Raw genomic sequence first — 13,276 nt, forward strand, 5'->3', positions numbered from 1 at the left:
AGATCTGTGTCACATTATTTTGGCGCTTGGCCAAATCGCGATGCATCATGAAATCGCGGTGCGCGTCTCGTTTTGTGCGTTTTTCGCCGTTTAGAGAATTTCGCAGGAATTTCGCAAATTATTTGGTGAAGTGAAACGCCACAGATTCTCCCATCACTACATCCAACCCTTTCTTAAAGCTATCTAATGTAGTCGCTAGTACGATTGATTCAGGGAGAGAATTGCACATCTTCACAGCTCTCACTGTAAAAAAAATCCCTTCCAAATATTTAGACCTTCTTTCTTCTAATTGCAATGGGTGACCACTTGTCAGCTGGACTGACACAAAACGGACTTTACTGCAATGCTTGATGCAATTAAAAGTATATTTTATTTAACAAAAAACATCTCAAATGCTGTAGCCTTATGCATTTCGTGCCTTGTGGGCACTTAATCATAGTCTGGGCATCTTCTGAATACACAAATATATTTAAAGAAAATTAAACAATCACAGCCAATCACAGAAGTTGATGTAATTAGAATTAGACTATCCAAGGTTATGCATAGAGGTACAGACATTTTTTTTAAAAGTTATTACATTTAAAAGACATTGTCTTGTGCTGGCAGTGAATTAAATAGCTTAGCTGCTCCTTCCTTCATTCATCAGTTCGGGGCCTATTATCTACCTGAAGTAAAGATCGTAAATGTTAGGGTAAACATTTGTAAATTAAACAAAACAAGAGACATTATATTCAAGATTCATTCCTAATGGTCTTGTTCCTAAATAGAAGATCCATTTAGCTTCCTGTTTTAAAAGTTTATCTATGGTACTTCCTCCTCCAATATGTGAGGAAACTTCTTCTATAAAATTAACTGAAAAAAAGTTTAAAGAGCTGTCTGAGCAGTGTGCAAAATGTCTAGCTACAGTGGTTGTACTGTTCACATTTTTGATACTAAATATGTGTTCTCTATTTTTTTCTTTTAGAGTAAGGATGGGTTGGCCGAAATCTTGTTGGGAACATTTTTTACAGGTGATAAGATAAATTAAATCCTTATATTAATACATTAGTTAATATGTTGTTTTTGTGGGGGCGTTTTCTGCTTTGCTGCATGGGCATAGAGATCTGATGCTGCCAGATATGCCAGACATGTCCGATGTGAATAGTGATGGTGAGGAGGTCACAGATGTGCAAACTTACCTGAGACAGCTACCCTCTAAATATAATATCAAAGGCATGCTGCAGGAGATGACATCCAGTTTTAAGGAAGACCTACAGGAATTAAAAAAAGAAATGATGTCACTGGCAACTAGAATGGATTATTTGGAGACAAATCAAAGTAAATTAGCACAATTGCAATTGAAACCCTTAACCAATGTTTTAAGAGAAAAAGTCATCCAATATAAATGGGGATATCCATTTTGTTTAATAGTCAAGAAAGATTGAATACAATATGTGCTACATTCACCAGGAGACTGAAACTTTCATACATAGATTACAACTGGGAGAGGTGACACTACTTGGATGGAAAACACTGAATGAACAAATAGCAGAGTTGGACCTAAACTTGCAAGGGGAGTGGAAAACTCAAAAACCTTGATGCACGTCTCGTACCTCAAAGAGTAGCGGACAATGAATTGCAGAACAAGAAGAACATCTTTTAGTAATGACTACTGAGAATCCATTAGTTTTATAACCCCTTTCTGAATGATACACATAGGGGCCGATGCATCAAGGGTCGAATATCGAGGGTTAATTAACCATCGATATTCGACTGGGGAATGAAAATCCTTCGACTTCAAATATCGAAGTCAAAGGATTTTGCGCAAAAAGTTAGAATAATCCATCGATCGAACGATTCGAAGGATTTTAATCCAACGATCAAAGGATTATCCTTCGACCAAAAAAACGTAGCCAAGCCTGTGGGGACTTTCCCCATAGGCTAACATTGGGTTCGGTATCTTTAAGATGGCGAACTAGGGGGTCGAAGTTTTTTCTTAAAGAGACAGTACTTCGACTATCGAATGGTCGAATAGTCGAACAATTTTTAGTTCGAATCCTTCGATTCGAAGTCGTAGTCGAAGGTCGAAGTAGCCCATTCGATGGTCGAAGTAGCCAAAAAAAACTTCGAAATTCAAAGTTTTTTTACTTCGAATCCTTCACTTGAGCTTGGTGAATTGGCCCCATAAGGTGATATAAACGCTGAGTAATGTTTTAACATGAATGCTGTCTGTTTTTTTTCTTTTATCTCTTTTATCTCTCTTTGAATTTTAGGTTGGTTTAATATTAGCTATTTAAACGTTTTAATTTAAGTAAGGTTATTGATATTAAGACCCATCTGGAAAGGAAAAGAAAAAAAAGGAAAAAGGAAAGAAAAGGAGAAAAATTCATATGAAAATTAATCAAAAGGCCCAGATGCACAGTCCAGGAATACCCAAATCACTACCACCCCCCCTTAGTTAAGGTGCAGAAGTTGCAATCACTCACACCCCAAGTAAATTATAATCCGCTACGGAACCCATATACACCTAGGCAAATAGAAGGTCTGGTGTTATCTTGGTGCAGCAATATATTTTATGCTGCCATGTTCCCTTTAACCTTTTTCTAAGCTACTTAGTACTTATCCTTCCCAGCTAGGGTCAATCCAATTTATTTTAGGGGAAAATGGGAGTAGATGGTTTCTAAGCTCTCGTGTTAAAGGCATGCTATTCACTTATGGCGAATTATTACAACAGATAAATGTATTGTTTATTCATTGGAAGTGAATGAACCTAAGAAAAGGGCCCAAGTATTTAGAGAGGACCAGGATAGGGGCCAAGATAGTGCTCCTGCAAGAGACTCATTTTAAGAATACAAAGGCATCCAAAATCCCTGACCACATATACAAGACATCCTATATGATTAATAACCCTATTAAAAAAAGCAACTGGAGTTATGATTCTCATTTATAAAAACCTACCTTTTAAGCATATTTCTACTAAACATGATACTGAAGGAAGATATATAATGATTAAAGGCACTTTGAATAATACAAAAATTATAGTAGCTGGTGTTTATGCACCTGACACAGGACACGTGAACTTTCTCTCTAAGTTTATTACAGAATTGGAAATGTTTACAGAAGGCATTCTACTAGTAGGTGGTGATCTCAATTTAGCTATTAATCCATTAATCGTTTCGTCTAGGAAAAATGTCATGTCTCTTATAAATGCTTAAATCAGGCTAAAAAATCTTTACATAAGTTAAACTTAATGGATGCTTGGAGATTTAAAAATCTGAAATCAAAAGATTACACTTACTACTCAAGACCTTATCAATGCTATAACAGAATTGACTATATTTTTATAAACCTAAGTTGGCTTCACTTAGTAACTGAAGCTTATATATGAAATATTACATTGTCAGAACACGCACCGGTTGTAATAAAGTTAGAAATTCCAAATTCGACCACAGCTGAATAAAATTGGAAACTCAATAATTTTTTAACACACTATAAATTCTTACTAAAAACTAGATTACAACAAATAATAAGGGAAAATTATTCATTAGATGTTGATCCAGGGATTTTTTGGGAGACAGTTAAATGTGTAATGAGAGACCATTTGATAGCGTTAGGAGCTAAAATGAAGAGGGAAAAATAAGCAGAAATAAATAATCTCCTTAAAGAAATAGTTGGAAGCCTCCTACAAGGAAAAGGTGGCAGTTGATAAACTAGGGAAATTAGAGAGAAAATGTATACAACTAAAAACACTTCTATGTCACAATACTCAAAAAGCATATCTTAAGTGTAAACAATGAACATATGAGTTAGGAGATAAATGCAATAGATATTTTGTGAGACTATTTAAGAAGCTACAAAAAATTTGCATATAGATGTAATTAAGGATAAACAACACCAATTATATCATACAACACGTAGGGGCACATTTATCAAGGGTAGAATTTCGAGGGTTAATAAACCCTCGAATTCGACCCTCGAAGTAAAATCCTTTGAATTCGAATATCGAATTCGGAGGATTTAGCGCAAATGCTTCGATCAAACGATCAAAGTAAAAATCAATTAAAAACGATTAAAATCCTTCGAATGGAACGATTTTAAGCGATCGATCGAAGGATTTTTATTACATCAAAAAAATGTTAGAAAAGTGCTGGGGAAGGTCCCCATAGGCTAACATTGGACCTCGGTAGGTTTAAAGTGGCGATGTATGTAGTCAAAGTATTTTTTAAAGAGACAGTACCTCCATAAACTTAATCAAAATATTTCTGGTCTTATAGCTGGAAGCACTGAATATAAAACAGCAGCATTTGCTGATGACCTATTATTATTCAGGTCACTCCCAAATCTTATGGATACTTTCAATATATTTAGTTGTTTTTAGTATTTATTTGTCGAATTTTAAAATTAACAAATCAGAGACACTTAGGGGCAGATTTACTTATGGTCGAATATCGAGGGTTAATTAATTTTTTTTTTTTTATTTATAAGTTTTTATTGCCGTTTTTCTCTTTTTTTACAATACAGTAAAATACAATATAGTGAAATACAATTGTTTCATAGCGCCATTGTAAACATACAGAAAACGAGTAGTATATTTGCATAAAAAAGAAAATACAAAATAATTTGACCATTATATTTTCACACTTTTAAACTCCAAACTTAATAAATTAACTTTAAACTAAATGAGTGTGCCCATCTTTATTCTTCTTTTCTGGCATTCTTTAAATAAGTGCAGAGTAACTCAACTAGGGAGCAATTTCCAGCTAACATCGAAAAATTAGGTTAAAACATAAAAGCACAGAGGTTAGCGCAAGTACCCCAGATCAGATCATATAATAGATAGGAAAGAAACGTAAAGTAATGTAAAGTAGAGTTTCCTTATTCCAGGCCTTATCAACAGGTTATCAACATAATGTTTACTATTAGTTGTGTCATCTATTACAACATAATAGATATCAATATCAAGCTGAGAGAAGGAACGTATCTAGCCCATGAAAAGTAGCCCAAGGTGCCCAGGGTTGCCAAATTTGTAAAAATTTCTTGTGGGCCCCGGATAAAAGTGAAGTCAATTTCTCATTTCTCATAATCTCTGTTATGCGAGCCTTTAATTTCGGAATAGAAAGAAATGGGGTTCGCCATGACTTAGCGATCACCTGTTTGGCTGCCGTAAATATAAATGTAATTAATTTTCTGGAGTTGGCGTTAATATTAGGGATCCATTGATTAAATAAGGCAACCCAGGGGTCCTTTCTTATATGGATGTGGGTAATAGAGTCGATTATACCATAAATTCGTGACCAGTACTTTTGCACTATAGGGCAGTGCCACCAAATATGAGCCATCGTTCCTTCTCCACCACAACTCCGAAAACAATCTTTAGATTGAGAAGGAAACATCTTGTTTAACCGCATAGGAGTAAAATACCAACGAGTGAGTATTTTGTAGGAAGTCTCTACTTGATGTAGATTAATAGAGCATTTATTCGTTCCCTCCCAAATACTGTCCCATGCTTTTGGATCAAGAGTTTGGCGTAAATCTTGTTCCCAGGTTTTAATATACGATGGAGGAATTGTGTTGCTTTGCATCACTAAGGACTGGTAAAGCAGAGAGATTAAGCCTTTTGTGTAAGGGTAAGTAAGAATATTTAAGGATTTTAATCCATCGATCTAACGATTTTTGTTCGACCAAAAAATACCTTCCCCATAGGCTATCATTGACTTCGGTAGCTTTTAGGTGGTGAACTTGGGGGTCGAAGTTTTTTCTTAAAGAGACTATTGAATGGTCGAATGGTCTAATAGTCGAACGATTTTTAGTTCGAATCGAAGTCGAAGATCGAAGTAGCCCATTCGATGGTCAAAGTAGCCAAAAAAACACTTCGAAATTCGCAATGGACTACCAAACCGATTAAATATCTGGGAGTAAATATATCCAACCACTTGGAGAAGGCTAAGTTTGTTGTGGTTAGGGAGAATTCAAGCAATAAAGATGATGGCTAAACCTAAAATTCTTTATATTCTCCAGTCTATACCTATAGGTATACCTAAAAGTTTTTTTCAAGGTTGAAAATAATTTTTTCTAACTTTATATGGTCAAATCAAAATTCTAGGATACCATATGCATTGCTTACTCCACCAAAAAGCAAAATACAAAGGAGGACTTTCCCTGCCAGATACTTACCTTTACTATAAAGCAATACACATTTGTTGTTTCCTTCAATGGAACCTGCAGGAAAAAAATAAAAAATGGATAGAAATTGAACAAACTGAAATGCAAGTACCACTAATAAACCTGCTTTTGGGCATAAAAACATACTTAAACATCCAACCATTTCAGCTACTATAAAAGTGTGGCAAATTTTGAAATGATTGCGCATCTATGTTTTGACGTGCAACATTATTTTCTGCCGCAAAAAAGATTTGATGAAACCCATCTTCTTTGGGTGTTTTGTTTGTGTCATCTTTTTACAGCTTTGGGGCTACCAATAAAACATTTTCCCTTACTTTCAAGCTTTGTAGACTGTGTGATTATAAATGGCATGTTTTGCTTTGTGTCAAAATGTGCTGAATTGCATTGGAGTCAATGGGAGACCAATTCACACTCATGTTTCGCTTAGTATACTGCTACACACATGCCCTACATTGTTAGAGGACTCCTAGTCCTATCTTTTCAAAAAATAAAAAAAATAGGGCTTCCATTTTGCCAGTTTCTTAAAAATGTCGACTTTTAAGGGTATCTACTACTTCTCTATATTGCTGTTTAACCAAATATTACCATCTGTACTTTACTACAGGTATGGGACCTGTTATCCAGAATGCTTGGGACCTGGGATTTTCCGGATAATGGATCTTTCCGTAATTTGGGTCTTCATGTCTTAAATCTAATAGAAATTAATTTAAACATTAAATAAACCCAATAGGCTGGTTTTGCTTCCAATAAGGATTAATTATATCTTAGTTGGGATCAAGTACAAGCCACTGTTTTATTATTACAGAGAAAAAGGAACTCATTTTTAGAAATTTGGATTATTTGGATAAAATGGAGTATATGGGAGACAGTCATTCTGTAATTCTGAGATATCGGGTTTCCTGATAAGGGATCCTATACCTGTACTAGTAGATTACTAACAATTACAACTAACGAATCTGAACAGATAGTATCTGCAGGGGCTATCCTGGCCCCTCCGCTGCCTGAGGCAGCAGCAGTTGCTGCTGCTCCCCCTGGAAATTCGCTCTTAAAGTACCTGGTACCTAGTGGGGTGCTGCCGCCTGAGGCGACAGCCTCAACTCGTCTCATTGGCGAAGCACCCCTGAGTATCTGTGTGCTTTGTATCCCAGATACATCAGACCCAATGGGCGAATAAATTCAAAAAGAAGACATTTGCTCACTAAAGGGCAATATTAGAAGAAACATTTTTAGAAGCCATAGTAGTAGCATGAATTTGCAACAAATTTCCTCATTTTGCGCACCAGTAAATAGATTTGTGAAAACGCTTGCATGAAATCGGTCGAATATCATAATTATTTTAGTGAAACCGTTCAAATAGCGCGATTTTTTAACGAAAATGTTCACCCATCACTACATAGTAGGCCTCAACCAGAAGAAATTAGCTGACTAAGCGGCAATATTTTAAGAAACATTTTTAGAAGCCACGGTAGGCCTCAATCAGTACAAAATAGCCAACTAATTGGCAATTATTGAAGAAATTTTTTTAGAAGCCATGGTAGACCTCAATCAGAACAAATTAGCCCACTAAGCAGCAATATTTGAAGAAACATTTTTAGAAACATTGGTAGGCACCCACCACAAAAATATTTGCAGAAAATGTTACTCCTGTTATTCAAATTTGAATTAGCTAATCACGAGATAGGAGGAGGAGCTATTAATCGCTCAATCCCTTCAGCATCCCATATACTGAAATGTGTTACCTAATGATTGGCAGTTTTTGATATATTGTATCCGTCATATACACTGAAATGTGTCATTTGGTGATTGGTAACATTTAATATACTATAACAAAAAGTGATCTATTAAGACATGGAACATTATTGTAACATTTATCTTCAGAGATTACTGGAGATAGTGACAATGATTGGCTATGATTAGCTATGTTGTACAGAATCTGGCTTGACATTGTAGTTGACAAGTACAGTCTGCTTGTATGTAAAAGAACAAATACATTCAATTGCAAGAAATATATCAAATGAAGATGTTCATGGTGATACTTTAATCCATTTGGGTTTAAGGCATTCATCATAACGATTAATTAACTTTCCTTGGCAAGGAGGGCAGTCTCTAGGTCACCACCCCGAATTCCCAGCGTTATCTTAGCCAAACCAGTGGCACGTAGTCCTCTGCTAGAGCTGTTATGGAATTCAAGGAAGTGTTTTTCTTGAGAGCATGATTTGTCATGCAAATATAAATATTTTGTGCTAGCATGTAAATTACACAGTCTGTATTACATGTGAAATGATGTGTAATTGTATATGGTCTTCCAAACCTATCTGGAAATGATCTATTATGATTTATATTAAATTATTTTTTATTGGTTAAGTTCCATACGGTGGTGACTACACATCAACATGGTAAGCACAATACCGAGTGTATAGTCCTGTTTTGATAAGTGGGCAACACAGCTCTCTGAGGTATTTTCAGTCAAAATGGATACTGATAGGCGTATACCACCAAATGAGGGTAACTGGAAAGCTGTGTTGAAAAACAAAAAATTAAACTCTCTACAGCATGGTGGACAGTATCCACATACAACAAATATATTGAGAATAATATTGTTCCAAGAGGATTACGCATTAAAATCCTACCTACATTTGAAGTTTATAATGAGAGTTTTAGAAAGAAGTGGGAGGATGTCTTACATAAATGCTCCATGCAGTTACTAACTCTGGCATGTGAACATGAGAACCACACGATGAACTTTAACCAATAAGATGGGAGATCGAGAAACAAATGCCTGAATTTTCCCAAAATGAACAATTTACATTATGCATGTTGAGAATCAACACTGAAATTGATAGAATACATAAAATACATAAGAACATATCTAAATCTCCTGGTCGTCCGATAGTATCAGGTAATGGCTACCTCTGTGAGAGGGCAAGCCAGTACATAGATACCAAATTAAGGACATTTGTTACCAATCTCCCCTCATACATCAGAGACAGGAGATCTATTACACACCTCAAGGTGGGCATATCGGGGAGAGATACGCTCGTTTGGTGGCATCGCCAAATGAGCGGATCTCTCTGTGCATGGCCACCTTTACTCCGCCCCTGGGCCTGGCCATCTCCTGCTTTAACTCATTCCTTCTCACCTAAACTGCTACATGTGATTCTGCACATCTCTGACCAGGGCCGAACTGGGGGTAAAAAGCAGCCCGGGCAAAAAAATCAAAGCAGCCCACATGTAAACACGCAATGGTCTTGTACACATCCACTCATATATTGGGGTAAAACTGCAAAAAATTATTTACATAAAGAGCTGCCTTTCTCACTTTAGTGTAATTCATGTAAAATATGTTAAAGATTCTGCAGCCTTGTGCCTTTATATGTTCACAGAACCCCTCAGACTTATAATATCCCTATATTACAGTAAAGCAACATTAACACTATATTCTTTCCAGCTGACACAAGGTCATCCATTCCGATTAGAAGAAAAGAGGCTCCGCCTAAATATTCGGAAAGGGGTTTTTTTTACAGTGAGAGCTGTGAAGATGTGGAATTCTCTACCTGAATCACTTGTACAGGCTGATACATTAGATAACTTTAAGAAGGGGTTGAATGGCTTTTTAGCAAGTGAGGGAATACAGGGTTATGGAAGATAGCTCATAGTACAAGTTGATCCACGGACTAGTCAGGAAGGAATTCTTTCCCCCTCTGAGGCAAATTGGTGAGGCTTCAGATGGGTTTTTTGCCTTCCTCTGGATCAACTGGCAGATATAAAAAAAAAAAGGTTGAACTTGATGGACGTGTGTCTTTTTTCAACCTTACTTACTATGTTACTATGTAAATGAAATGCAATGTCTCAAATGACCCCCTCTCACAAAACACAAAAATAAACTGAACAAAGCCCACCTGTGTCCACTTACAGGTGCAGACCCATGTTTATCAGAGCAGAAGACACATGACTGGGGGCAGCTGGGAAACTGACAATATGTCTAGCCCCATGTAAGATTTCCAAATTAAATATAAAAATCAGTTTGCTCTTTTGAAAAATGAAAAGTGCAGAAGTCTGCTGGAGCAGCACTATTAACTGGTGTATTTTGAAAAAAACGTGTGTATTGTGTGTGGAATTTACATGTAATAGGTGAGTGTGTAACAGCATGCAGACGTGTAAGGATTCTAGTTATTATTCACATGTCAATCAGTGTTGTATGCGGCTGGTTCCCACAGAAGTGCAAACACTAAGCCAGCCACAGATGTTTACAGTGGACAAACAGAGGCACATGCAGAGATACAATGTGCCCCCCCCCGGTCAGAGTTGGGGTTTTTTTTGAGTGGGGTGTAAAGAGGGATGATTGATTTGTGGGGCCCCCAGTCGAGAGGGTAAAAAATGACCTCCATTTATACCCTCAAAGACTTCTCTCTGTATTTGTAAACAAGATCCAGCTATGAGTGCGTATAGTAAGGGAAGAGAGTGCTAGTAACACTTTGCACTTTGCAGTTATTTATTGTACTACAATTCCCAGCATCCCCTAACAGATCCAGCCCCTTTCCTCACTTGTACCTCTGGCTGAAATGAGGCTAAGCCTGTCCCCAGCTGTCATCAAGCAGATCATAACAAAGCCGGGATGCCTTTTGGCTGATCAGACCGGAGCCAGGCTCCATGCCGATCCCCCCCCTCCCTCCCTGCTCCCTCCCTCCCTAGGGTAAAAAAAAAATCCAAGATGACCATGCGTTCCACAGAAGCACGCACAGCCCTTCCCCAGAAGCGTGATCGGCGGCGGCGGCAGCAGAGAGGCGAATTGGGCGACTCAAGGCCATTACTTAATCCACCGCATACTCCATTCTGACCGTGCTGCAGGGTTGCCAGGTTTACTTTTCAAAACCAGCCAAAGAATATAAAAAAACTAGCCAAAAAGTAGCCAAAAGCCATTTTAAAAGTAGCCCAAAACTAGCCCAATTCATACACTGTGAACTCCATTTCCCAAACCTTATACAGGTAACACATCAAACCCACCAATCTGGCAACCCTGCTAGTTTTCACATGAGAGTTTACAGGGGGTGTTATTTTACTTATTATAAATCCTTGCTTGTCACAGTGCATAGAGTGAGGTTGCAATCATGTTGATGTGCCTACGGCACTCTTTTAACTTGCCCAAGGACTCTGTAGTGCAGCTTTGAAAAGAGAAGTACCCCAAGCCTGTAGTCACGTGCAGGTCGAAAAGTTTAAACCAAGCACATTCCACCACATATCACAGATTTATATACCCGCACCTAACCAGCCCCTTCTCAGATTTTTGGACAGGGAGTAGATAAGCTGGTGGCAAATTTGGCATGTCACCCACCTCTGGGGTCAATTGGTTGAAGCCTTTGGGGCAGATGTAAGTGATTAAAAAGTACTTGGGGTTCCTAACAACTGCAGCGACAATTTGTGTAAAAGAATCATTTTCATATTAACTCAGATGACAATTTTTAGGTACAAATGCCACTGCTGATCTGTAGCCCTGACTGATGGCTTGCATTGTTTATTCAAGGGTTAAATCAGTACCTCTGATCAGGACTAGTTCCGGTAAGGGGGTCTCACGGGCTCCACGTCCCCAGTGCACCTGTTCTCTGACTCTGTCTATCATCTCACTTGCTAGTAAGAGAGCAGACACATGGCAGCCAGTCTCCTCTCTTCTCCCAGTGCAGTGCCATGACCCCGCCCACCACTTAGCTCTGCCTGGCCCGTTGTGAAAAGTTAAGCGAAAGCTAGGAGACAGGAGCCATGCTGGGACACACACAGCACGGCAGCAGCGTGAGAGGATTGGGAGGGGCGGAGTCATAGTAGAGATACGGTGGAGGAGCGGTCCTAGAGCCCGCTCTATGCAATGAAGGGAAGTTTGTAATTAGGATATCGGAGCTGCCCACTTAAACAAAATATAGAGCGGCCCCTCGGGCATTTGCCCGAACAGGCAGATTGTTAGTCCGGGCCTGTCTCTGACCTAGACCAGTATAATTTGGCTGGTGGTCATTCGGATCCCTTGTCTTGCAGCCCCCGCACTTCTAGCTCCAGGACTTTCCTTTATAGAAAAAGCTGTGCATCCAAATCACCTAATTATGACTACGGTATATATGATCTTCCTTTGATGATTTTGTAGTACAATTATGCCATTTACAGACCCCTAAAAAGAGGCTATGTTTTAAAATGTCTAATAATGCCTTTTCAAAAGCAATGTCTGTAGAAAGACATAATCTGACTTCTGGTTTGGCGCCTGAAGAAATGGAGGCGCAGAGCTAGAGCTCTCGTTAAAAAGGGGTTACAAATCTGCTCAGTTTGTCTGCACCCCCCTGAATAATATTCTCACCGGGTCCTTGAGTTGAAGTGTGGACCGGAGAGGGTGAGGAAGGGATTTCCTTGGCCGTGCGATTCGGCTCTGCCTTCTCTGAGGTGCGCGCAGTTCCTGTGGCGCTGGCAACGAGATCCGCCATTGCTGAGGCAAAGCCTTATTTGGATACAATGTTGCGCTACTCCAGCGATAGTTGAAACTGCTGTGTCTTTGTTTGGCACCTGAAGAAATGGAGGCGCAGAGCTAGAGCTCTCGTTAAAAGGGGTTACAAATCTGCTCTGTTTGTCTGCATCCTCCTGAATAATATTCTCACCGGGTCCTTGAGTTGAAGTGTGGACCGGAGAGGGGGAGGAAGGGATTTCCTTGGCCGTGCGATTAGGCTCTGCCTTCTCGGAGGTGCGCGCAGTTCCTGTGTTGCTGGCAACGAGATCCGCCATTGCTGAGGCAAAGCCTTATTTGGATACAATGTTGCGCTACTCCAGCGATAGTTGAAACTGCTGTGTCTTTGTGAGTAGTGATGGGCGAATTTATTCGTTAGGCGCGAATTCGCGGCGAATTTGCGCGATTCGCGGCATGCGAATAAATTCGCGAAAACGCCTGCGAAAATTCGCCGAAAAAATTCGCCGGCATCAAAAAACGGGCACCAGTGTCGAAAACTAGACGCCGGCGCCGTTTCGCGAATTTTTCGCCGTTTCGCGAATTTTTCGCCGTTTCGCGAATTTCGGCGCAAATTCGCCCATCACTATTTGTGAGTCTAAGGGAGTCGTCTGTGAGATGACGGCTTTCATCAGCTGTGCT

At 38.9% G+C, this 13,276-nt stretch overlaps 1 long non-coding RNA gene across 1 annotated transcript; it reads right to left on the reverse strand.

Annotated features, from left to right (window-relative positions):
- Positions 1-361: 361 nt before the first annotated feature.
- On the reverse strand, positions 362-11,924 carry LOC108713636. Its single transcript, XR_001935184.2, has 4 exons — positions 11,698-11,924; positions 6,154-6,198; positions 1,179-1,250; positions 362-665 (listed from the first exon to the last, which is right to left on the reverse strand). It is a non-coding gene; the product is annotated as an uncharacterized LOC108713636 (long non-coding RNA).
- Between the last annotated feature and the right edge of the window lie 1,352 nt (positions 11,925-13,276).

The sequence above is a fragment of the Xenopus laevis genome, chromosome 4L, assembly GCF_017654675.1.
Source record: "Xenopus laevis strain J_2021 chromosome 4L, Xenopus_laevis_v10.1, whole genome shotgun sequence".
Taxonomy (NCBI): domain Eukaryota; kingdom Metazoa; phylum Chordata; class Amphibia; order Anura; family Pipidae; genus Xenopus; species Xenopus laevis.